Source organism: Geotrypetes seraphini, chromosome 19 (genome assembly GCF_902459505.1).
Source record: "Geotrypetes seraphini chromosome 19, aGeoSer1.1, whole genome shotgun sequence".
NCBI classification, from domain to species: Eukaryota; Metazoa; Chordata; class Amphibia; order Gymnophiona; family Dermophiidae; genus Geotrypetes; species Geotrypetes seraphini.
Window position 1 is genome coordinate 40988435 of NC_047102.1, and position 25969 is coordinate 41014403.

The 25969-nt window shown below is 45.6% G+C and overlaps 1 long non-coding RNA gene across 16 annotated transcripts in view; it reads left to right on the forward strand.

The window, feature by feature from the left end:
- LOC117352217 overlaps positions 1 to 21057 on the forward strand; it is a 110450-nt gene extending 89393 nt beyond the window's left edge. For 11 of the 16 annotated variants that reach the window (XR_004537615.1, XR_004537621.1, XR_004537617.1 and 8 more), the window contains 4 exons: positions 16547 to 16680; positions 16884 to 18066; positions 18270 to 18446; positions 18650 to 21057. This is a non-coding gene — a long non-coding RNA (uncharacterized LOC117352217). The remainder of the gene's footprint in view (positions 1 to 16546; positions 16681 to 16883; positions 18067 to 18269; positions 18447 to 18649) is intronic. The other 5 variants (XR_004537618.1, XR_004537611.1, XR_004537616.1 and 2 more) reach the window with 5 other exon arrangements.
- Positions 21058 to 25969: the final 4912 nt, after the last annotated feature.

Genomic DNA, 25969 nt, shown 5'->3' on the forward strand with positions numbered 1-25969 from the left:
GATCTAATATACAGTACCCACAGGCGATACACTACAGCTCGAGTTCTCATGCAAGGTCCTTGGTATCACTATCGATTCCTCTCTCTCCCTCAATGACCACCTCAACTTCTTGGCAAAATCATGCTTTTTCAGCCTTCACATGCTGAGGAAAGCTAGATCCTACTTCAGCCAACAACACTTTGCCATCCTTGTTTAATCCATCATCCTCTCCAAACTAGATTACTGCAACGCCATCTACTTAAATCTATCAAAAAAAGTATTCTAAGACTCCAGCTAATCCAGAATACTGCAGCCAAACTGATCTTCTCAAAACGCAAGTATGACCATGCCTCCCCACTCCTTGCCAAACTTCATTGGCTCCCAATAATCTCCAGAATCCATTTCAAATGTTCCTGCCTGGCTTTCAAGATCATTCACGGAATCCTGCCTCCTCTTATCCCACTGTCTTTCAACTCCTCCAGTCCCGACTCCTCCAGAACTGCCCAAAGGCTTAAACTAGCATTCCCCTCTCCACGCGGCATCCACTATTCAGGCAAACTGGGAAAATCCCTTCTCTTCAAAATCACAGGTCTTTGGAACGACCTCACCACCCTGCTGCGGAACCTGAGCTCCCTTCAGTTATTCCGCAAACAACTGAAAACCTGGCTTTTCAGCAAATTGTAGCTCTATCCTTCCCCCCTTTCTCTCCCTCCTTCTACACATAAGTTCATGTAATCCTTTTTCTTCTTCTCTACCCACTATTTTAAGTTCTTGTAAACCGTGTCGAGCTCCATTCTCATGGAGATGATGCGGTATATAAACTTAAGGTTTAGATTAGATTAGATCTTCTCTCTTCTGATTCATTAACTGACAGGATTTTCTCCCAACTCGGCTTTACACCTACCTGCGAACATCTCACTCCCTTCCAAGATCCCTGCTCCCTGCTCACTGGAGCGGTACCTTTAAAGGTTTATTAAGCCGCATTCTTTCATTCTGTTTCAGTAGGGCTATCATTTGATCTAATATACACTTCTTCATCCTTTTGATAATGTGGCCTCCAAAACTGAACACCATCGACCTGTACAATGGCATTATGACTTCAGGGTTTCGGCTGATAAAACTTCTCCGGATGCATCCTAGCATTTGTCTAGCCTTGGCTGAAGCTTTCGCCACATGATTGGCAGTTTTCATATCTTCACTAATGATTACACCCAGGTCTCGTTCTGCGAGGGTTCTTGTTAAGTTTTCACCATTCAGGGTGTATGTTCTGCAGGGGTTATTGCTACCAAGGTGCATCACCTTACACTTTTTGGCATTAAAACTCAGTTGCCAAATATTAGACCATTGTTCCAGTAAAAGTAGGTCCTGCCTCATAGTGTCTAGCATAGTTGTGCTGTCGGGCTCGGTTGCGCTGCTCCACAATGTTGCATAGTTTAGCGTCATCCGCAAATAACGCAATTTTACCTTGAAGTCCCTGAGGTAGATCCCTTACAAAGATATTAAATAGTATCGGACCCAAAACCGAGCCCTGTGGCACTACACTGGTCACTTCCGACATTTCCGAGGGAGTACCATTTACTGAAGATTGCCACTAAGCCAGTCTTTAACCCATGCAGTCAATGTATCTCCCAGCTTCTGGATGGCGGCACCAGACCCGAGGAGCAGTAGCGAGGAGTGCGGCAAGCAATGTGCTAGCAGGACCGCCTAAGTGAGCGGTATATCGACTATTGCTGGACTTAAATATTGGATTAGGCTGTACCTCCTGTGGGGGAGGGTTCAGGGATCTTTGATAGAGTGTGAATGTTAGATAGAGGATGAGTTGATGGTGGTGGATTGTGCTCAGGAGTGTGTGAGCGGGGAGGGGGTTTGGGATGGGAGTATTGTATATTACGTTCTGTTAATAAGGGGGTGGTGTGTGTAAGTTTGGGGGCGGCCAGGGTTGATGGTGCTGCTTCTTCTCTCAGAGGGATCTCGGGGTGTGGTTTGATGGTCTCAAGATGTGGAATAGGGTGTGGGATTGGGGGATTTAGAGGGTTGGGTGGGGAGTTGGAGGGGGAAGGGGGTTTTGAGGATGGAGATGGTACTCTCTGCCCCTATTTGGTTTTGGGTGATAGATTGGTGCACTGGTGGGGTCTGGTCAGGGACTGGGGTGGCTGGGCCACACATATATCAGTGGAGGTGAATGCAGAGTGGTTGATATTGGTGGATCCTGGTTAATTTGGTAACCTGGAATGTGTGTGTGTGGGGGGGGGATTAATTCCCTGGTTAAGCGCTCTAAAATTTTACAGCAGTTGCAGCGTCACAAAGTGGATGTGGCATTCCTTCAGGAGACTCATTTGAATGATATTGAGCATGGTAAACTGAAACAGTGGTGGGTGGGGGAATGTGAAACGTAGGGGGGTGGCGCTATTGTTTCGAAAGGGCCTCATTGATAATCTGCAAATTTTGGCTAGGGATGGGGAGGGCAGATATGTGCTCTGTCGGGGGGTGCTTTGAGCAGTGAGACATGGTGTTCAGTTGTGTCTACGCTCGCAATGAATTTGATCCAGCATTTGCGAAGTGCCTGCGTGGAAGCGCTGGGCCCATAGCTAGGAACCACACAACCAAATCCCTTATCCTTGAATGCAGAGGTACTGACCTACTTCCACGGTAGGTCCAGACCGGACACAACCTGGTCACCCGCTCTCCGGAACCTGACCTCTCTGACTGGACACCCTGAACTACGGACCTAAACCAGGCTAACTTACCCGATAAGTTCTGAAAAAGCTGAACAGACTTCTAACAGACTGGACCACCTGCACTTCGGATCCCGACCCAGGACTCCAACCTGATAAGTATTGCAAAAACCGAAAACTATTTCCGTATAGCCGTGCAAAATACTGTAAAAGCCTTAGTTAGTAAATTAGCAGCACACGGCCGCACTACATAAGTAGCCAATGTAGTACGAAACCTGTAATACACTGCAGCAGCAGCTAGCCTCGTAAATCATTACAAATCATTGTAGCCTTGCTAACCTTTGCTACAGTCTGTAGCCTTGCAATTGTGTAACAACCCGTAACCTGGATCTTTGTAGCATTCTGGAGCCTTGCACAACACTACAGCAGCCCGTAATCTCTTACTACACTGTTTAAGCTAATAACCAGCCAGACAGTTTGTAGCCCGTACAGCCTATATAGCCAGACAAATTTTGTTCAGCCAGACAGACGCCATTGCCTGATCACCCAGCCAAATATTATTTCAACCTGATAAGCCTGTACAACCAGGAAAAAAGACTATTTACCCAAGACCGGGGGGAGGGGGAGACCATATACCCAAGACCCGCAATCTCCCACACACCACCCTCTACACTCTGAGTTGAATGGTGTCCAGGATGGCCCCAATAAACTGAAGAGTTTGAGAAGGGTGCAACTGGGATTTTGGAAAATTGACTTTGAACCCTAGACATTGGAGGAATGTAATAGTCTGTCAGGTCGCTGCAATAACCCCTTGTTGAGAGGGAGCTTTGATGAGCCAGTTGTCGAGATATGGAAATACTTGAAGAGCTTGGGTTCGCAGGGTTGCAGCTACCACCACCAAACACTTTGTGAAAACTCTGGGGGATGACGTGAGTCCGAATGGGAGAACTCAGTATTGAAAATGAAGATTCCCCACCCGAAATCTTAAAAATCTGCGAGAGGCTGGATGAATTGGGATATGAGTGTAAGCCTCTTTGAGATCTAGAGAGCATAACCAATCCCTTTGATCCATTAGGGGGTACAGAGTTGGTAAAGAGAGCATCCCAAACTTCTCTTTGACTAGAAATTTGTTGATGGCTCTTAGATCCAAGATAGGTCGCAAATCCCCCGTCTTCTTTGGGACTAGAAAGTAACGGGAATAGAACCCCGTGTCCCGTTGGTTTAAAGGAACCTTGACAGCTCAAAGGCAAAGTAAGCGCCTGAGCTTCCTGAAGAAGGGGAAGTTGCGACGAACTGGAAGGAAACTCTCTTGGAGGGAGATCTGGAGGTACTTGAAGGAAGTGAAGTTAGTATCCCTACCGAAGGATGTTGAGAACCCAGAGATCTGAGGTAATCAGCTCCCACTGGTAATAAAAATGGTGAAGTTGACCTCCTATAGGCAGAAGAGAAGTCTGATGGTTGGAGATTGGTATGCTCAGACTGAGAATGTCAGAAAGACTGAGCCGGCTTAGCCGCGGCAGGAGTCTGAGGTTTTTGCTGTCTCTGCTGCTGTGGCGGCCGTCTAGGTGGAGGCCCGGAGAAAGCAGGAGTCGTTTTTTGAGGATAACGACGTAGTGGAGGTTTGTAAGGCCGAGCAGGTGGAGTCTTAGCCTTTGGCCGGATCAGGGAGGCAAAGGAACGCTCAGGTTCAGAGAGACGATAAGTAGCAGCCTCGATGGAATCATAAAAAAAGTTCATTTCCTTGGCAAGGCGAGTTCGCTAGACGGTCTTGCAAATTGGAGTCCATGTCCACAATACGGAGCCAAGCGAGATGACGCAAAGCCACAGCAAAAGCGGTAACCCTGGATGATAACTCAAAGGCATCGTATGTGGCTTGCAACATGAAGAGGCGAATTTGTGACAGTGTGAAGAATCTCTTTAAACTTTGGAAGTGATTGCTCCTCAAGAGCAGGAAAAAATTTAGGCAGGATTTTGAGATAGTGATTAAAACAAGAGGTGAAGACATAATTGTAATTGAGAATTTGATTTGCCATTGTGGAATTCTGATAGAGCCTGCGGCCAAACTTGTCCATGGTGTGGCCTACCTGCCTGGAGGCACCACAGCGTAGACCTTAGAGCAGGGGTGTCCAATGTCGGTCCTCGAGGGCCGCAGTCCAGTCGGGTTTTCAGGATTTCCTCAATGAATATGCATGAGATCTATTTGCATGCACTGCTTTCAATGCATATTCATTGGGGAAATCCTGAAAACCCGACTGGACTGCGGCCCTCGAGGACCGACATTGGACACTCCTGCCTTAGAGGGTTAAGCTTTCTTTAATGAAGATTCCACCACTAAGGATTGGTGAGATAACTGCGGTTTTTCAAACCCCTTACAAGGAACCGTGTGATACCTAGATTCCATCTTAGAAGGTATGGCTGGAATAGAGGGGGTCTACATATTCCTGAGAAATGTTTGTTTTAACACAGGAGTCATGGGAAGCCTCAAGGTCTCCTTGGGTGGATGAGGTAACTCCATGTCGGCCAGGTACTCAGGAGTGTACTTAGATTCAGAATGTAGATCCAGCTGAAGAGCCTTACCCATATCAAAGACAAACCTCGAGAACAAGGAGGACATTGAGGTAGAGGGTTCCCCAGGAGAAGGAGAATGAGACTTGGGAACAGCCGAATAAGATGGTGAAGCTTCTCTGGAATATTGAGAAGGCATTTCAGAATCAAGCGCCATGGTAACTGAAGAAGCTCCACTGCCTGTCATAGGAGGAGTCAGAGAGTGTTTGCGCTTCAAAAGCCTCGATGGAGAAGGCCCCAGAGTTCTAGGGATGGACTGGCTCGAGGCAGGAGAAGAAGGTTCCCTCGCAGATGGTCTCGATTGAGAGGTCCTCGAGGCAGGCAAAGCAGCAGGTGTGAAAGACTTATGAGATAGATCGAGGCTTGTGTTTATGTCTCGAAGGAGTCTTGACGGCCCTCGATAAATGAGGCATAGAAGACTCAGTACTATGAGGAGGTGAGCCATACGTTTGAAGGAAGAGTCTTTACACCGCTTAGAAGCAAGGTGCCTCGAGGTTGGGGTGGTGCCTCGATCGAGGTGCAGGAGACTCTGACCTGGAAGGCTGAGGCGAAGAGTCACTTGAGGATAAGCGACAAGATTTTCGAGGCTTGCCTCGAGGTGCTTCAACAGGAGGCTCAGGCTGGTCGTAGGAAGCAGGGTCGAGGCAGGGACAAGTTGATCCAGGACCGAGGTAATCTGAGTGGTCAAAATGTCTTTTAAACATGCCCTCGAACATAGGCACCGAGACCAAAGGATCAGGTCTAGAAGGTGCAGCAGTGCGCTCCAAGGAGAGCGAACTTGAGGATGAGTATTCCCTATGTTTGGAGGCACGCTTAGCTGGAGGTCTCGTAGAGGCTAGCAGGACTGCACTCACTGCCTGGAATGCCTGAGACTCTGGAGGCTTCTTAGGAAGGGACCTGAAGGAGAAACAGGAGACTTACCCACATAGACGAAACCTTCAGAGGGGCCACAGACGAGGCCTTCGAGGTCGAGGTCTTAGTCGAGGCCACTCCCGAGGTTGGGGTCGAGGCCTTATCCGCAGACAGTTCCATAGTGCCAAACAGTTGAAGAATTTTAGCACAGCATCTGCGAAGGGCTCGAGGTTGAAGGATAGCACAGTGTGGACAAGTGTCAGGACAATGTTCTGGTCCCAGGCAGGCAGCGCACCAACGATGAGGGTCGGTGATGGAAATGACCCGGCCGCACTGGTTACCCTTTTTAAAACCGGTAAGAGGCCGAGACATAGAAAAAAATGGAACCGACGAATCAACGAGGCTCAGCGGCCAGGCCTAAGTCCAGAGGCCGCTGACCAAAAAATACAAAGAAAAAGTTTTGGTTGGGTTGGGTTTTTTTTTTTAACAGATGTAAAACTTACATGACGTGCTGGCAAGGCGACTTGAAGAAAATAACAAAGCTGCAGTGCGAAAAGGCGACGATGAACTGCAGAGCTGAAGTAAACAGTATTTCTCAGCTGTGTGGAAAACGTTGAACTGAGGTACTTCACAGGAGACGTACGCCCTAACTCGGGCGGGAAGGCACTCGCGCATGCGCGGTGCAGCACTCGTGAGCTCTTAAAAGATCTTCACGCAAGTCTGCTTGCGTGGCTGTCCGCTGCGGTGCTCCGTTGGTGGCGTCACCCACCTGTTGAGAATATGCTGCCTGCTTGTCCTGGGATAATATAAAAATATGTTGTCTGGTACCCACAGCCAGAGCGGGGAAGGCCCTTAAATCACCCTAGAGCAGGCACAGCAGGGGCCCAGGCGACCATTCCCATGGACCTCAACCCCCACATCCAGGGCTAGGCACAGAAGTACACTGGGCCCCCTAGCCCTGCTCACCCCCACCCAACCCCATTTATTTCCTTCATTATAAAATTCAAAACAAACAAAGATTACCATACCAGTGCAGTTTTAGTTCTATGCAAGCCCCAAACATCTGTGAACAAATCCCCCCCCCCCTTCCCATCTACTTGCCCAGGACTTTAACTCTGAACCCTTTCCATATGTATATACAAGTGTTAAAATGCATTATAAAGCATATTATGCACAGGTTCAATTCACTTGCTGGCGCAAAAAAAAAAAAAAAAAAAGTCAGGTTGAGGCCAGAGTCATAAGAAGATAAAACTAGCCTTCCTGGGTCAGACCCTTGGTCCATCAAGACCAGTAGCCTGTTCTCATGGTCCCTAGTACCTGGCCATTAAGTGTGAAAAAAAATTTCTCTTCTTGGTTTTAAAAGTCTTTCTCTGTAACTTCACCTAAAAGATGGAAATTTGGGGCAATTAGAGTCTTTTTTGTTTACAACACAGCACCAGTGTGGAGTTGGAGAGGGCAAAGGGGGGGCTGAAGAGGCTACCAAAAAATAAAACCATCGGGCCATTAAGAACAAGAAAAAAAAGAGAAAAAACCAAGTCAATAGGACGAAGTGAAATATTTCCCCCCCCCCCCCCCCATTCAGCAAATCCCAGATGAACGAAGTGCAAAGTCAAGGAGTTAAGACCAAAAAAGAGGACAACTCACGGCACGTGGCCTCCATCGGAGCTGGGCAAAACTTCACCTTGGCTCTGGCTCTGGCTCCGCAGCTTCTGCCTCACGAATCGCGCGAAGGACATTTGCGCGCGAGCGACCCCAGGCCCATTTTCTGGTTTTGCCGCTTAGGAAGTAACCCTCTTTTTTTGAGGGGGGGGACACGACTCCACTTAGCCGTTCTTTCTCCCCCTCAAAAAAAACCATGGTTACTTCATGACCGTCAAACCTAAAGAATGGTCGGGCCTCTTGGCTAGGGGGGGCTTCGGGCTGGCAACGACCCCCCACAACCCCATCGACGGAAAGTTACAAAACAAGTGCAATAAAAAATAAAAAGACACCGTTTTGGAGCCGTCTTCAAAGGGTCCCCCCGCACGTGCCCACCGGGCTTCGCTCCCACAGCTGCCCAGGCACGAGGACTTGGCGCGCGCCACCCAGCGGTCTCCACTGCCCGGAGATGGACAACGAACCCGTCGACCTATCCAAGCTCAGGGGCGTGGTTTACAGCGGCGTGAAAGGGGCTCAAGCGCGAGGGCGACAGAGCAGGAGGACACGGTGCAAGCTGCAACCTTTCCGGACACTTGTGCTTTGGTGCTAGACTTGAATTACCTGAAATTTTGCATCGCTGTGTTTCGGAATATGTCTCCTGACTCCAGAAAAAGGAGGATGCATTCAGACATCCAGGTTTTACTTTCAATGGAAGTAAGACCTAGATGTTTCAATCCATCCTTTTTTCTGAAGCCTAACCTCTATATGAACTCATTTACTTTACATGCATACTGCTCTCTGACTGCTTTTCTTCTCCAACGGTTGTTTTTTTTTTCTCTATTTACTTGCATGCTACTCTTTTACTCTGCTTCCTTCTAAATAAACCAACACACATGCAACACACCCAACCCCCCACAAGCATTCACACCCACCCGGCCTTTATAGATCACTGCAATAATTCACTTCCTGCCAAAATCCCTCTTCCCAGCTTAGTAGAGCGGTACCTGTAAAGGTTTCTAGAACCCCATTCATTCATTCTGTTTCAGTAGGGCTTTGAATTCATCTATATACACATATTGTCTCTTTTTTGGTAATATACCCTGTGCCTCATTGAATTCTAATTCTCTCTCTTTCATGTAAAAGTGTTTTTGTACTTTTCAAATAGTATTTGGAATTTTGACTATTTCTCATACTGCTGTATTTTTAAAGGTCTCTCTCTCTTCTTTCCTCACCTGCCCTGTCTCCAGAGATTCGTTGACTGACGGGATTTTCACCCATATGGGCTTTTACAGATTTCGTTGGTTACTAAGTTAATGGAGGGGATGGTAAATGCAGAACTGACTACTTAGATAAGTTTAACATCTTGCATAATAACCAATCCGGTTTTAGGTCCGGCTTTAGTACAGAAACAGTTATGGCCTCCCTACTGAATTATTTATATTCCCTTTTCATTCAAGGCACTAGCGCTATCATTTTACACTTGGATCTCAGCTGTGCCTTTGATCTCGTGGCGCATACCATTCTACTGGATTGTCTGGAATCCATTGGCATTGCAGGAAATGTTTTAAACTGGTTCCAGGATTTCTTGGGCAAAAGATCCTTCCGGGTGTTTAAGGATGATAATTTATCCTACACCTGGAACAACATTTGCGGGGGGGGGGCCCCAGGGCTCCCCTCTATCTCCAACATTGTTTAATATTTATCTTATTTCATTGGGTAATTTGCTGCAAAGTCTAAAGCTCAACTTTTATATTTATGCAGATGACATCACTGTGGTTATTCCGTTAACCTGTTTGTCATCTGATTTTATCACTTTTTTAACTAACATTTTAAATCAGATTGAGCTTTGGATGACTGTTTTTAAATTAAAATTAAATACAGAGAAAACCAAATTCTTCTTAGCAACGCCCTAACGAAAAGATGAAAGAAAACATGATCCATGTGAGCGGACGAGAATATAACATTGAACAATCTATAAAAATTCTGGGTTTATCTCTCGACAAACATCTGACTCTGGAAAAACATATGACCTACTATTTAAGAAATGTATTGTGGTCTTATGGAAGCTCCGCACCATTAAGAAGTTTTTTGATGAACCTTCGTTTCATTTGTTGGTGCAGACATCCATTTTGAATATTTGAGATTATTGTAATATTATATACTTAGGGGTTTATAAAAAATACTCAAAAATTTGAGAATGATTCAGAACACTATGGTTCGCCTCATTTTTGGACTAAAAAAATGGGAGCACATCACGCTTTTTATCAAAAACTTTGTTGGTTGCCAGTAGAGTCCAGAGTCATAGAAACATAAAAGATGACGGCAGAAAAGGGCTACAGCCCATCAAGTCTGCCCACTCTGCTTACCCACCCCCTGTCTATGCCCTAATGACCCAATTTCCTTATCTTGACCCTCGTAGGGATCCCACATGGGTATCCCATTTATTCTTAAAGTCTGGCACGCTGTCTGCCTCGATCACCTGCACTGGAAGCTTGTTCCAATGATCAACCACTCTCTCTGTGAAGAAATACTTTCTGGTGTCTGCAGCAGCCACTCTCTCCTCCTCTCCCTATTGGCTAAGGCTCTTAACATTTGCATCTCCTCTTCCTATAGGCTAAGGCTCTTTACACCTGCATTGTGATGTCATAAAACTTTCTGATTATAGAAACATAGAAACATGATGGCAGATAAAGGCCAAATGACCCATCATAGAAACATAGAAGATGACGGCAGGAAAGGGCTACAGCCCATCAAGTCTGCCCACTCTGCTTACCCACCCCCTGTCTATGCCCTAATGACCCAATTTCCTTATCTTGACCCTCGTAGGGATCCCACATGGGTATCCCATTTATTCTTAAAGTCTGGCACGCTGTCTGCCTCGATCACCTGTTCACTGCATTTGTTACAAAGCAGTATTTGGGATGTTACCAGATTATCTTGCTTCTCAGTTTTCTTTGAATTATTCTAATAAAAATACACGCAGAATAAATTTATTTAATTACCCTTCTTTAAAATCATGCCGCTATAAGAAGTTTTTTGATAGAATGTTACCACTCAGGCCGCTAAATTGAATACATGGCTGGGAAAACCTATACTAGAGGCTACTTCTTATTCTGACTTTAGAAAATCGCTAAAGACGCCTGTTTAACATGTTTACATTTTAGTTGTCAATTCAATAGAAATAGGAACTTCTTCCTTATTCCAACTTAGCAATCTGTTACTATCACTTACTAGACCCTCAGCGTCACCACTCAGAACTCAAACATATCACCGTTCTGAGCTTTACGTGACCAATCCTCACTGGGTCCAAGTTATTACTTATTTTTACTTTTTCAAGAGTTTATATATTCAAATACTTATTCATTTTAGTTAGCTTATTTTACTTAGCTTTAATGTGGTTGTCTCTGGTAGAGATATTTTTAGATCAAGCAGGGTGACATAGCCGACATGTTTCGCGGGAAACCGCTTTATCAAGGCTCCACCCCTTTTAGCACTATCGACTTCCTCAATTGAAAAAGTAAAAATAAGTAATAACTTGGACCCAGTGAGGATTGGTCACGTAAAGCTCAGAACGGTGATATGTTTGAGTTCTGAGTGGTGACGCTGAGGGTCTAGTAACAATAAGTGATAGTAACAGATTGCTAAGTTGGAATAAGGAAGAAGTTCCTATTTCTATTGAATTGATATTGAAATAGCCATCTGAAAGTCTTATATACATTTTAGTTGTGGCACTGTTTACTTCTCTTGCTTTTCTACTTTTAATTCATGCATTTTTTTTTTTTACTGTTTTAATGTACTTAATATTTATTGATCGTATGTATTTTTTACTCTGTTGTGAACCGCTTCGAACTTCTGGTATAGCAGTATACAAAAAAAAAATTATTATTATTAGGTCATTACATTAGTGATTTCTATTCCGACTTTACCTTGCGGTTCAAGGCGGATTACACGAGTTGATTAAGATATTAAGAAGTACATATTACTAAGATATTAAGAGACTAGTGTTTAAGCCCGTTAGATTAACGGGTGTTAGATGACCGCCTCTCCTGCTTTTGAACCTGGGCAGGGGCAGAGGCAGAGCCGGGGCGGGAGGGAGTGACGGTGGGAGAGCAATTTCAAAGCCTTGGCAGCGGCGGCTCCTTGACCAATCCGCGCTTACAACGTCCCCACACTCGCGGTCTGGCTGGCTCCCCCACCAAAGCCCTTCGCAGCGGCAGCCCCTCCCGCATCCGTCCCCGCGTCCCATGGCTCTCCAAAGGCCGGCTCCTACGAAAATGGTGCCCCTCTGTCCAAAGCCGCGGCAGCAGCCTCCCTCAAGACACATTTCAAATCTGACATATTGTAATCACAAAACAGAAAATACAATTATTTTTCTTACCTTTTGTTGTCTGGTCATTATTCATACCATGTAGGGGTCCCAGGCTATGGTTGGCTTTTGATAACTCGCTTGCCAGGGCCCCTTCTTTCTTCTTCCCTCCCTCCATCCCTGCAGCTGAAGACAGGCACCTCCCCCCAGTGGTCTGAGACAGGAGGGAGCAGTTAGGAGAGGGTCTGAGGGCAAAGAGGGGCTCAACAGCGCACAACCACCTTTCCCTCCCTCCATCAGGTGCAGTGAATCCACCAATGTTAAAATGAGCCGCGTCAAAATCGGAAGCCTGCCACTGCCGTAGCACTTTCCCCTCTGCCTTGGTCCCGCCCCTTCTCTGACATATGGGACCGCGGCAGAGGGAACGTGTTACGGTGGCGGCAGGGCTCCAATTTCAAAGCAGCTCCTTTTAACATAGGCGGAGCTGAACTGTACCTGATGGAGGAAGGGAAGGAACGGTGGGGCAAATTTTGGCAACGGCAGGAATTGTTTGGCGGGCCAAGCACCGTGAAACTTTGTTTCTTTAGGCAGCCCCGGTTGTTTACTTGGATTCAATGTCAGCATTAGGGTTCGCCGGCCGCCAGCCGTGAGAGCCGGGCGAGGAAGGCCGCCGCAGCCTCGCGGCTAGGTAGGGGGACAACAATGGCGCTTATGCTCAAGCCCCCGCCGCAGCTCCTCTCTCGATCCTGCTGCAGTTCGAGAGAGGAGCCATGGCAGCAGCTTGAGCATAGTGCACAGTGAGAGCCAGGGGCGCGCATGCGCAGTCGTGTTTCCGCGACGGGTCAGGGAACACGACTTTTGAGTGCGCATGCGCGGTCTAGCATTTTATTATATTAGATATTAGGGAATAGTTTGAACATTTCCTGGTTTGTTGATGGGTAGATGGTATTGCAGGTTTGTTGATGGGTAGATGGCATTGCAGGGGGGAGTTCGGGGCTTGTTTGATTGAGTTATATTGGTTTTATGTATTTTTTGAAGAGTAGGGTTTTTGTTTCTTTTTTGAAGGTTTTGTAGTCTGTGGTCAAAGTCAGCAGATTGGTGAGTTGTCGGTCTAGTTTCGCTGCTCTGGTGGCCAGTAGGTTGTTATATATTTTTTTTCATTTGACAGTTTTGGTTGGTGGGTGTGTGAATATTGTATGGGTTCTCCTGTGTCTGGTTGAGGTGGAATGAGTTAGTCTATTGTTCCAGTAGGTAGGGCTGTCTCCGTTTATAGCTTTGAATAGTAAGCAGTGGAATTTGAAATGCACTCTGGCTTGTATTGGGAGCCAGTGTGAGTCATGGTACGCCTCTGTGATGTGGTCGTATTTATTTAGTGAGTAGATAAGTCTTAGGGCTGTGTTTTGTATTGTTTGAAGTTGTTTTATCGCGGTTGTTGGGCAGGTGAGATATAGTATGTTGCAGTAGTCAATTAGGCCAAGGATCAGTGATTGAACCACTAGTTGGAATTGTTTTCTGTCGAAGAATTTTCGTACTTGTCTTAGGTTTCTCATAGTTGCGAATGATGTTTTTATTATTTTGTTGATTTGTGGTTGCATGGTACAGCCCCTGTCTATCATCACTCCGAGGAGTTTTAGCATGGGTTGGATGGAGTATGAGATTGTGTTTATCACTAGGTTGGTCAAGGTTGGTGCTCTGCTGTTTTCTAGGAGGATGAAATTTGTTTTGTCAGGGTTAAGTTTTAGTTTGTGTGCTTTCATCCATGTTGCTACTGTTTCAAGTGTTCCTTTTATTGTTCCTAACATAGAGGGTTCATGTTGATTGAAGGGGAGGAATATGGTGATGTCATCAGCATAGCTGTAGGAGGTAATTCCTATTTTGTCTAGTGTGACAGGGATCCGGCTAGGCCTAATAAAGCCAAGGGAAAAGCTCCTGTAAGTATCACTAAAGTTCCAGTGACTAAGTTGAAGAAACATCCTGGGTATAGTGGAAATCCTGTGCACAATGTCAAGAGTGAGCCTGCCCCTTTAAAAGTTCACAGAGCTCAGGCAGGAACTAGAAGGACAGGGCTCTTTAAGAGTTTAGCTGACTCTGCTGTTAGGGGGCGTGGTTGCTGGCCAAGTCTCCCTTTTTCTGAGCTTCCCTTGTCAGAAGGAGAGGAGAGGCAGCTGGGACTGGAAGCTGAGGAAAAGCTGAGAAGGAAGTCAGCTAGAGCAGTTAACTTATGGCCAGCACAGGAAGGTTCTCACCTGGAGTGGGAAATGGAAAACCCTGAAGTACAGTCTGAGGTTTGTGATATGGACTGGCTGGAGAACAATGTTATGTCTCATGGGGAAGAGCACCCCATGGAATGGGAGTAGGTTTGGAAAGCCTGAATTTTCTTTTCCTTTGTGAAGGGTTTTTTCATTTTTGGAGTTTTGTGTTTTGAAAGTATTTTTATAAACTGTTTTGAACCTGTGCTGGGAGCTACAGAATTTACCTTGAGCTTAGATGATTGGAAAGAGTGGCAACACCTGTAGGAGAACCGGCCTCTCTGCTCCTACTAAGGGGAATTGCTGTTCAAGGTTACCACAAACAGCTTTAGTGCCAATACTGTTAAAAGCCTTATATCCTAAACCATCACCAGAGGCATGAACTGTTCTGGCTTACCTTGAAGGTGGCATATAGGATGAACTGTATTTTGTGTTATTATTGTTTTGAACTTATCTCTGAAAGCACAGCCGGTGCTGGGATTAGAACTGGCGTGTATGAGGAAAGAAGCAGCAGAGAAAACTGGAACGTTTGGTTTTTGTATTGATGCCAAATTTTGACCTTTTTGTTTGGAACTTTCATTGATGTTCAATAAAAGTATAACATTTGGACAAACCAGGCCATTTTGGTGTGCAATTTATGGGAGACACCAGGCAAGATGTGTTCCACCACCCTTATGCTCGCGCCAAGACTAGGATTCTGCGGAGCTACTAGGCCTCGCCAGGATCCCGGTCCCACACTAGGTATGAGTTTAGGGAGGCAATGTATATGTTGAAGAGTGTGGGAGATAGGGATGATCCTTGGGGACCATGGTTCTGATTTTTCTTTGTTTGTTTTGACTCTATAAGTTCTGGTTTGTAAGAATCCTTTGAACCATGTTAGTACCTTTACAGTAATTCCTATTGAGTCTAGAATTTGTAAAAGGATGTAAAAGGTCTACTAGATCGAAGGCTGCAGCGAGATCTAGTTGTATGATCAGCATTTTTTTGCCTGTGCTGAGGTATTGTTTCACGATATCCATGAGTCTTCCTAGTAGGGTCTCCGTGCTATAGTTGGTTCTGAAGCCAGACTGTGTGGGGTGGAGTAGATTGTGGTTTTCTAGGTAGTCATTTAGGGCTTTAGCTACGAGGCCTTCCATCAGCTTAACGTAAAGTGGGATTGAGGCAATGGGTCTGTAGTTGGAAGGTTGGTCCATAGCTCCTTTGGGGTCTTTTAGGATCGGAGTAATGATCATTTCGCTGAGGTCTTGTGGGAATTGTCCATCTATGAGTTGAATTTGCATCCATTGTAGGAGTAGGGTGCGGAATAGTGTATTGGAGGTTTTCAATAGGTATGGTGGGACAGTGATTAAGGTCACAGGCAGTATTTGTTATTGGTTAGATATGGTGTGGTGTCTGTGAGTTCTTTTAGTAATTGGAATAGCTTTTTTGTGTCTTGGGAACCTTCTCCTATTTGCTTTGTGTAGTATGTTTTGCTTTCAGCTTGTGTTTGTATTTTTGGTGTAGTGTTCTCCATGCTTTTTTCGTGGCATCTTGGCTACTTTTTCTCCATTTTCTTTCTAGTTGTCTGCATTGCCTTTTCAATTGTTAGTGTTCTGTCTCTCTCACTGTTAATATTCTCTCTCTCTCAGCGTTAGTGTTCTGTCTCTCTTAGTGTTCAAGTGTTCTCTTTCCCACACACCCCTAACAAATTATCCATCCCTCCTCCACACCCCCACCCTCTACTACTCTCTTTTCCCCCGTTTTCCAATCTCCACCTTCTTACAACCTCCACACTCCCACTCCCCCCACCCTCATAAAATAAAAAAATTTAAAAAATACCTTCACCTCCACTCCCCTATAACCCCCTCCACCCCCATAAAAACAAAAAAAATATAAAAATACACCTTCACGTTCACTATCCTATAACCTCCACACTCCCACCCCCTCCACCCCATAAAAACAAAAAAAATATAAAAATACACCTTCACGTTCACTATCCTATAACCTCCACACTCCCACCCCCTCCACCCCATAAAAACAAAAAAATACCAAAAAAACACCTTCACTTCCACTCTCCTATTACCTCCACACTCCCACCCCCTACACCGTAAAATATACCAACACTGTACATCAACATACACTACGCTACACTGTTGAGACATCCGGTGGTGTGCCACTTCTGGAAAGAGTCTCTGCTGTCCTCCGGTGAGTCTCCCTCTTGCCTGAAATGTCTCTGCCTCTCACTCCGGCCTACCCTTTTGCTAGACTGACTACTTAACCTGTCTGTCCTCTTCTCTCTGCAGGCTCCCTTTCGAAGCTGCTTGGACACCGCTCGATCACGACTAAACTACACCGGTCGACCACCACTAACTACACTACAGGTCACTGCACCTCCTGTTGGTGGTCCCATTCTGGAAAGAGTGTCTGCTGTCTTCCAGTGAGTCTCCCTCTTGCCTGAAATGTCTCCGCCTCTCCCTCCAGCCTACCCTTTTGCTAGACTGACTACTTAACCTGTCTGTCCTCTTTTCTCTGTTGGCTCCCTTTCAAAGCTGCTTGGACACTGCTTCTCTTTGCCCCTCCCTCCGCATTACCCTTTTGCTAGACTGACTACTTAACCTGTCCGTCCTCTTCTCTCTGCAGGCTCTCTTTTGAAGCTGCTTGGACACCGCTCGACCACCACTAACTATACTGCAGGTCACTGTACCTCCTGTTGATGGCCCCATTCTGGAAAGAGTCTTCGCTGTCCTCCGGTGAGTCTTCCTCTTGCCTGAGATGTCTCTGCCTCTCCCTCCGGCCTACCCTTTTACTAGAATGACTACTTAACCTGTCTGTCCTCTTCTCTCTGCAGGCTCCCTTTCGAAGCTGCTTGGACACCGCTTCTCTCTGCCCCACCCTCCGGCCTACACTTTTGCTAGACTGACTACTTAACCCGTCTGTCCTCTTTTCTCTGTTGGCTCCCTTTCGAAGCTGCTTGGACAGCGCTTCTCTCTGCAGGCTCCCTTTTGAAGCTACTTGGACACCGCTCGACCACGACTAATAACTACACCGCTTGACCACCACTAACTACACTGCAGGTCACTGTACCTCCTGTTGATGGCCCCATTCTGGAAAGAGTCTTCGCTGTCCTCCGGTGAGTCTTCCTCTTGCCTGAGATGTCTCTGCCTCTCCCTCCGGCCTACCCTTTTGCTAGATTGACTACTTAACCTGTCTGTCCTCTTTTCTCTACAGGCTCCCTTTCGAAGCTGCTTGGACACCGCTTCTCTCTGCCCTGCCCTCCGGCCTACACTTTTTGCTAGACTGACTATTTAACCTGTCTGTCCTCTTCTCTCTGTAGGCTTCCTTTCAAACCTGCCTGGACACCGCTCGACCACGACTAACTACATTGCAGGTCACAGCACTCCTGTTGGTGGTCCCATTCTGGAAAGAGTCTTCGCTGTCCTCCGGTGAGTCTTCCTCTTGCCTGAGATGTCTCTGCCTCTCCCTCCGGCCTACCCTTTTACTAGAATGACTACTTAACCTGTCTGTCCTCTTCTCTCTGCAGGCTCCCTTTCGAAGCTGCTTGGACACCGCTTCTCTCTGCCCCACCCTCCGGCCTACACTTTTGCTAGACTGACTACTTAACCCGTCTGTCCTCTTTTCTCTGTTGGCTCCCTTTCGAAGCTGCTTGGACAGCGCTTCTCTCTGCAGGCTCCCTTTTGAAGCTACTTGGACACCGCTCGACCACGACTAATAACTACACCGCTTGACCACCACTAACTACACTGCAGGTCACTGTACCTCCTGTTGATGGCCCCATTCTGGAAAGAGTCTTCGCTGTCCTCCGGTGAGTCTTCCTCTTGCCTGAGATGTCTCTGCCTCTCCCTCCGGCCTACCCTTTTGCTAGATTGACTACTTAACCTGTCTGTCCTGTTCTCTCTACAGGCTCCCTTTCGAAGCTGCTTGGACACCGCTTCTCTCTGCCCTGCCCTCCGGCCTACCCTTTTGCTAGATTGACTACTTAACCTGTCTGTCCTCTTCTCTCTGCAGGCTCCCTTTCGAAGTTGCTTGGACAACGCTTATCTCTGCAGGCTCACTTTCGAAGCTACTTAGACACCGCTCGACCACGATTAGTAACTACACCGCTCGACCACCACTAACTACACTGCAGGTCACTGCACCTCTTTTTGGTGGCCCCATTCTGGAAAGAGTCTTTGCTGTCCTCCAGTGAGTCTCCCTCTTGCTTGAAATGTCTCTGCCTCTCCCTCTGGCCTACCCTTTTGCTAGACTGACTACTTAACCTGTCTGTCCTGTTCTCTCTGCAGGCTCCCTTTCGAAGCTGCTTGGACACCGCTTCTCTCTGCCCTGCCCTCCGGCCTACCCTTTTGCTAGATTGACTACTTAACCTGTCTGTCCTCTTCTCTCTGCAGGCTTCCTTTCAAACCTGCTTGGACACCGCTCGATCACGACTAACTACATTGCAGGTCACAGCACTCCTGTTGGTGGCCCCATTCTGGAAAGAGTCTTTGCCTTCTGTTACCTGTAAAGTGTTTGAACCATAAAATATTTATTCACAGTTTATATTGCTTTTTACGTAGACATTACATGTAATTGAGTTTAAACATGGCATGTTATAATTAAAATCACTGCTGTTCTGTGACTCATACCAACTAGTTACACTAAAATGTGCTTTCAGATTCGGACATATTTTAAAGAGTAGTCGTGTGCAACTTCTGTTAGCCAGGTTGTTTTCTAGGTGTTGAATGTTCATGTATTCTTCTGTGTTGGGGGGGGGGGTTTGTTTCTTTTCTGATATGCTATCCCCCCTCAAAGCATCCTGTTCAGGAAGAGACCTATTTCAGCCACCACCTGAACTGTTCCTCCACCCATTTTGTCAACAGCTGTTGATACAATGAGGGTGTTGTAGCTGACAAGGATGGTGTCATGCACGTTGCCCAACTTTAGAATTCTGATTTTGGGTCAATAAACAGGCAGACTGACGATCTAATACCAATACTGTCAGTCTGTGCTCGCAGAGAAGTGCTGCGGCTAGCGGATCTCTTCTCTCTCAACGAGAGAATTCTGTTTCTCTGAAAGGGAAGACTTAGGGATATTTGAGACAATGAACTGGGCCTGGAGTAAACAGTTCAACGAACGTGCATTGACCCCACGTTCTGTAAGTAACTTGTTCGTTATACGCTACCATCTTATTCTTACGCCCCCTCCGCCTAAACATCACAGGTTCCTTCAAGGGCACTCTTCCCACCACAGGCTCGATACTGCAGTGATTAGAGGGACAGAATGACTCAAGTGGTAAGAGTTCCCCTCGCATAAATGTTGATCCTTGTCTGTAACAGTGACAGATCTGCAAGATAATGCTCTATTATTGGGTCCACTTTTTGTGACTTAGCAACCCTGAATGTCCCTCCACCCATTTAGGACACAGAGGTTGACATTCCTGGGGTGGTGGAAATGATGAGGATGGGGTCTGGCACGCTATTCCAAATTGCTGAGCGTGGGAGAGCATCAGTAAACAGGATGACTGACGATCTCATCCAGATTGTGTCAGAGGACCCTGAGAATGATGACAAGCAAACTGGATCGGATTGCCAGCAAACTGGATGCACTGTTTGTAGTAGGAGGGGGACATGGTTAATTGCCATTAATGTATTCATAAATTATGTTTCTGGATGTTTCATAAATTATGATTCTGGATGTTCAGATGAAAGCTCAGAAGAAGGTGGCCTAGGAGGCGGAGGCAGGTTCAGCGGCTGCTGCTGCTCATGCCCCACGCCGACCATTTTTCATGCCGCATTGGCGCACCCTTCCAACCTCCCCCCCAGGCCCTCAGGTCAAAATTTGGCCACATAAACTTGTGCAACAAGGCATCTGCGTGTGCTTAAAATAAATATGCAAGGTAAAGGATTTAAAGAAGAAGGCGCAGGACCTGTTTCTTCTTCACCCATGCTGGGGTGAGATGCGTGCGACGCCATTTGTATAACTCCCCAGGTTGTGTTAACATATTTGAAGTGCGGCCCCTCAGTTGGTCAGACATCTTGCAGGGTGCGGTCGTGTCGCACAAGCGGAACTTAAATCCCCTGCAGATCGTGAAGGGCGGGCGAGTGACGTTTCCATAGTATATCAGGTATATTAGGCTAAGCCACTAACAGCACCATTAAGCAACATGCAGGGGATAGTGTGGTGTTGTAGTCATAGCAACAGTCTCAGCATCCTGAGCTTAAGGGTTCAAATGTCATGCTGCTTCTCGTTACCCCTGTTTCCTCAAAGAACCCTCCAATTTCTCAATTCATTATTTACATTAAGCTAAATGTGTTTGCACTAGAAGATGGTGATTGCCATGTCACTCAAGTTTATGTGGTGAAATTTATATCTGGTCTTGCTAGACTTCATTTAAGGATTACCTTTCTAATTATGGCAAAGTGCTCCTGCTAGTGGAGCTTTTGTCAAGAGGTACTGCAGAGTCTCCACCCATGCTCCTTCCACTAAGGCACAGTTACTGCCACACCTATACCCATCTTGTTACAAAAATGTAATGTCTCCCCAAAGGATAACAGTGCCGAAACGACCAATACACTTGTGAAGTGTTTGGCTTGACTGTATAAACATGATGCTTGTAATACAGATACAGTGCAATGGCTGTTATTTAATACTTATGTGTTGTCACTTTCTGTCCAAGTCTGTATAATACCAGCCCTTATCACAACCTTAATAAAAAATTATATGAACAAACATGTTTTATAGCAAGCATTTTTCTATACAACTATGTAGGTATTTTGAACAAATGTTTGATAACATCGTTAGACCCGCCACACATTAGCACTTGAAAACATCATCTACGAAGCAGAAACAGAACTTTGATAAATTTTCTATTTATTTATTGCTTTAGGAGACATGTGTCACTGTTTCTGTGATGTACTTGTATGCAGAGTCCAGCTTGTTACTGGTTCAATTTAACCTTTGTGCTATGTATTTCTATTTTATTCCCTCCTTTTACAAAACTGTGGAGCGTTTTTTAGCACCAGCCTGTGGTGGTAGCAGCTCTGATGCTCAGAATTCTATGAGCGTCAGAGCTGATTACCACCATGGCTAAAATCCCACACTACAGTTTTGTAAAAGGGGGAGGGGTAAGTTTGTGATGACATTCTATACTAGGCGAAGGTGTTTTCTGTGTTCTGTGTGTTCGAAAGACATGGTTTTCTGTTAGGATTGACGGTGTAGGATTGATCTGTACTAGTCTGGCTTGTTTAGTTTTACAATGGGTGTATTGCTATTGTACTTCTCACTGCAGTATGTAAGATGCTGCCTTTTCCTAGGTACTCATGCGTGACGTGTAGGCTTGTTACTAAAAATCATGTTTTTCAGTACAGATGCTGGGGGTGTCAAAAAATGATGGGCCCCGGGTGTCACACATGCCAGGTACGCCACTGCCGTTGAGGACTCCCTCTGCATCCATATCTCCTGCAACTAGAAAGTAACTAATGTAAACATTTCAGAATTGGAAACGGATAGGACACGAATAGGATAGATTTCGGGACTTTACTGAATCCAGCCCAAAATCCCTTCTCTCAGCTCAGTGGAGTGGTACCTTTAAAGATTCATTGACTGATAGGACATTCACCCAACCGGGATTTACACATCCCTGCGATCAACTCACTTCCTGCTAAAATCCCTCCTCCCAGCTCAGCACAGGAGTACCTTTAAAGGTTTCTATAGCCCCATTCATCCATTCTGTTTCAGTAGGGCTTTCAATTCATCTATGTACACATCTTGTCTTATTTTGGTAATATACTCTGTGCCTCATTGCATTATAATTCACTCTCTGTCATGTAATAGTGTTCCTGTACTATTCAAATATTACTTGGAATTTTGACTATTTCTCTTAATGCTTTATTTTTTAATGAATATGAAACTCTCTCTTCTTTCCTCACCTGCCCTGATTCCACAGATTAATTGACTGACAGGATTTTCACCCATTCTTGCGATCAACTCACCCCCTGCCAGAATCCCTCTTCCCAGCTCAGCGGACCAGAACCTTTAAAGGTTTCTAGAACCCAATCATTCATTCTGTTTCAATGGGCTATCATTTGATCTAATATACACATCTTCTCTATTTTGATTCATTGACTGACAGGGTTTTCACCCAACCCGGCTTAAAGATCTTTGCGATCAACTCACCCCTTGCCAAAATCCCTCTTCCCAGCTCCGTGGAGCAGTACCTTTAAAGGTTTCTATAGCCCCATTCATCCATTCTGTTTCAGTAGGGCTTTCAATTCATCTATATACACATCTTGTCTCTTTTTTTGGTAATATACTCTGTGCCTCAATGAATTGTAATTCTCTTGCTTTCATGTAAAAGTGTTTTTGTACTTTTCAAATAGTATTTGGAATTTTTTACTATTTCTCATAATGCTGTATTTTATTTTTTTTTCTGTTGAAAATATTTTATTGGTTTTTATGAGTATGAAAATAGCAATACAATACAAGAAATGCTTCCAACGAAGCATGAAATAAACTAGAGATATCACTCATCAAGTATATCAAATCTAGTTTCGTGGAATCTTTCCAATTTTGGAGCACAATTTGTATAGTGAGAAATAAGAGGATGGTCAGCAGGCGGTTTTGATATATAGTTAGAGGTGCTGAAAGTGCCATTGAGCCAACAATTAAAACATCAAATGAAAAGGGATCAGGAAAATTGAAGATTTTAGTAATCATATGCCAAATGGCAGACCAAAAGGCCATAACATGGGGCAATCATATAACATATGTCTTAGGGAACCGTCAGAGGACTTGCAGGTCCAACAGGAGCTGTCAGAGGACATCGTTAATTTGGCCATTTTATTAGGAGTCCAAAAGGCTCTGTGATAAAGAAATATCGCCGTCTGCATATGAGATGCAGAGCGGAGGGATTTTAACAGTCTAGGCCAGTGATGGCTAACCTTTTTGAGCCCGAGTGCCCAAACTGCCGCACAAAACCAAAGCAGGGTAGTCTGACACAAGCGCTCTCTAAAGCAGCAGTCCCTTCACTATCAGCTGACTGGCAAAAATATTTACTTCCTTATAAAAGCATTCCTAAAAATTAAATTCTTATTCCTAAAAGTTACATTTTTATACTAAGCTTACATGATTTATAAAAAGAAATACAAAACAAAGATTGGAATATACAGTAAAACTTTGGATTGCAAATAACTTGGTTTGCAAGTGTTCTATAAGACAAGCAATGATTAAATTTTAACTTGCTATACCAGTAACGTCTTGCAATACACATACATACAGTATAGAAGCATCACATTTTCACAACTGAGCCAATGGTTCCTCTCTATATGACGCTGCAGAAATGCAGTGACTGTTCCAAACGAGCAAGGGCTTGCAATACAAGTATGTATATTTTTGTACACGAGTGCCCTGGACTACAAGCATGCTTCTGGAACAAATTATGCTCCCAAACCAAAGTTTTACTGTACTCACAAGTTTAAACATTGTTCTTTTTTTGTTTTTACAATCAACATGGGTCTCAGGAGAGACTTACTCCCCCTTCCTACAGAATTTCACAAAGGAGAGAGAGTTGCTTAAAGATCAAAGAGATCAAATTACAGATGTAGTCCTTTTCAGAATTTTTAAATTAGACAAATAACTACTAAATTTGGACAAAGAACTTCTTTTTAGCATGGAATATAAGTTCCAGAAATCATATTTTTCGTTTACATGCATTTCTAAATATAGATAAACATTTTAAATCTAAAACTACTTATCTGTTTCAGGAGAAACTGCATTTGAAGTGCTAAACACTTCATGGCCCTTATCACAAAAGGAGGAGGAGGGTTACTCTCCTCTCCTGCTTTAAACAACTGACAGTTTAAACTTCACCAATACATTTGGACAGACAGAACTCATAAAAAAACCCGGGATACTGCAGGACTTGGGAATCAGATGAAGGGAAGAATTTGGCAAGGTCTGAAGCAAGGGCAGTGCTGAATAGAGTGGGGCTAATTTTAAAGCCCTGGGATAGACGAGTCCAGTGGAAGGGTTTTCCCATTGGAATGCAAAAATTGGCTGACTGGAAGAGGAACTGACAGCAAACGAATGCATAAAAACCTGACGGGTTATGTCCTCTTCCAGGGAGCCAGAGGGGGCCAGCCCACACCAAATATCGGCCATTCTAACTGGCACAGACAAATAAGGGTTGATTTGTTAAGTATAATCAAAGACAAATTCCTTTTTTTAAAATTAGCTAACATATCAAGGGTTCTCCATGGACAAGCAGTATAAGTCAGCCCCACTTTTGGTGACGTCATCTACGTTTTCAATTCGGATTTGCTCTCCCAGAGCTCAGGTGAGGCTTTAGGAGCCTCATCTGAGCATGTGCAGGTAGCCCTATATATACCTGTGCTGTCCCTCACTAATCCAGTTTAGTTAATCCGCCCTTCCCAAACGGACGGATCACAGCTCTCCATTAAAAAAAAAAAAACCAACAGCAACAAAAAAGACCCAGAAAGAAAGAAAAGAAGAAGAATGGCAAAAAAAAAAAAAAAAAAATGAAAAGCCTGCAGGAAAACCAGGTTTCAAGAAGTGCCCAGACTGCAAACGAAAAAGGAGCTCCTTGGACCCCCCCCCCCCATGAGGTGTGTATCCATTGCCTAGGAGAAGCACACCTCATGGCAGCCTGCCCTCAGTGCCTAAAAATGTCTCAGAGGGCTAGAAGAAATCGGCTCCAAAAGCTGCACACCAAGGGGGAAGATCAGCGAAGGAAGAAAAAAAAAAAAAAAATGCAGCCAAAAAGCAACCCCTGCTTACCTGCTGCCTCAGGAAGCCCAGCAAAAACAGAGTAGGCTGCTCCTGAAACTTTCCGACTATAGGATAGCTCCCCGACGGCTGCTTCATGGCCTAGGGTAGAGCATAGAAGTGCAGACAGTGGCAAAAACGGCCGAGGGTCTCCAATCCCGTCCGCTGGCCATTCCAGCTGCACCAACTCGGGACTGCTCCGATTTCAAAATCGAAGCCATGCGGCCATCGAAGCCATGCTGCCTTTAGCCCCGAGATTCAAACTGCCTGGATCTCATCCCAGGATGATATCAGTGCACTGGGCCACGCCCCCTTAAAGGCACAGACACAGCAAAAGGCAAGCCTGGATACAGACAATGCCTTTGCAAGCATGGAAAAGAACTCTGCACACCTAAAGGGACAGGACAATGTGCCTCACAGGAGCCAACACACCAGAACCTGCAAGGAGGGAACATGAAGGAGACAGAACATCTTCCTCCCCCTCTTCTTCATCATCATCATCAGCAGCCTCACCAAGACGGCGGAGGCGCAGAAGGTCGAAAGATCGCGGGACCAGGAGCAGGGGCAGACCCCATCAGCCGGCTGAGCACCCACGTGCATCGGCCGCAGATCCCAACATCCAGCCACGCCAACTGACCACTCCTACCGCTCACAGACAATTGTTCGACTTTTTCAACAGATTCATCGCACAGCAACTCTCCGGGCAAAGGGCGCAGAGCAAGAGCTCAGCACCGAATGCAGAGCAGACACTGCAACCACCGGCAACATGGAGGCAGGGAGCAGAGACAGCCGCATCACACTCTCCAGCCACAGACGGCTATGCCTCCGAACGCAGTGGGCGCTACCAGCAAAGCTATGCTTCAACAAGGGGCAGCCCACACACATCAACAACCCAAGACACCCCAGACACAGAGCACGCGTCTGGGACAACACAGTCCGACATGCCG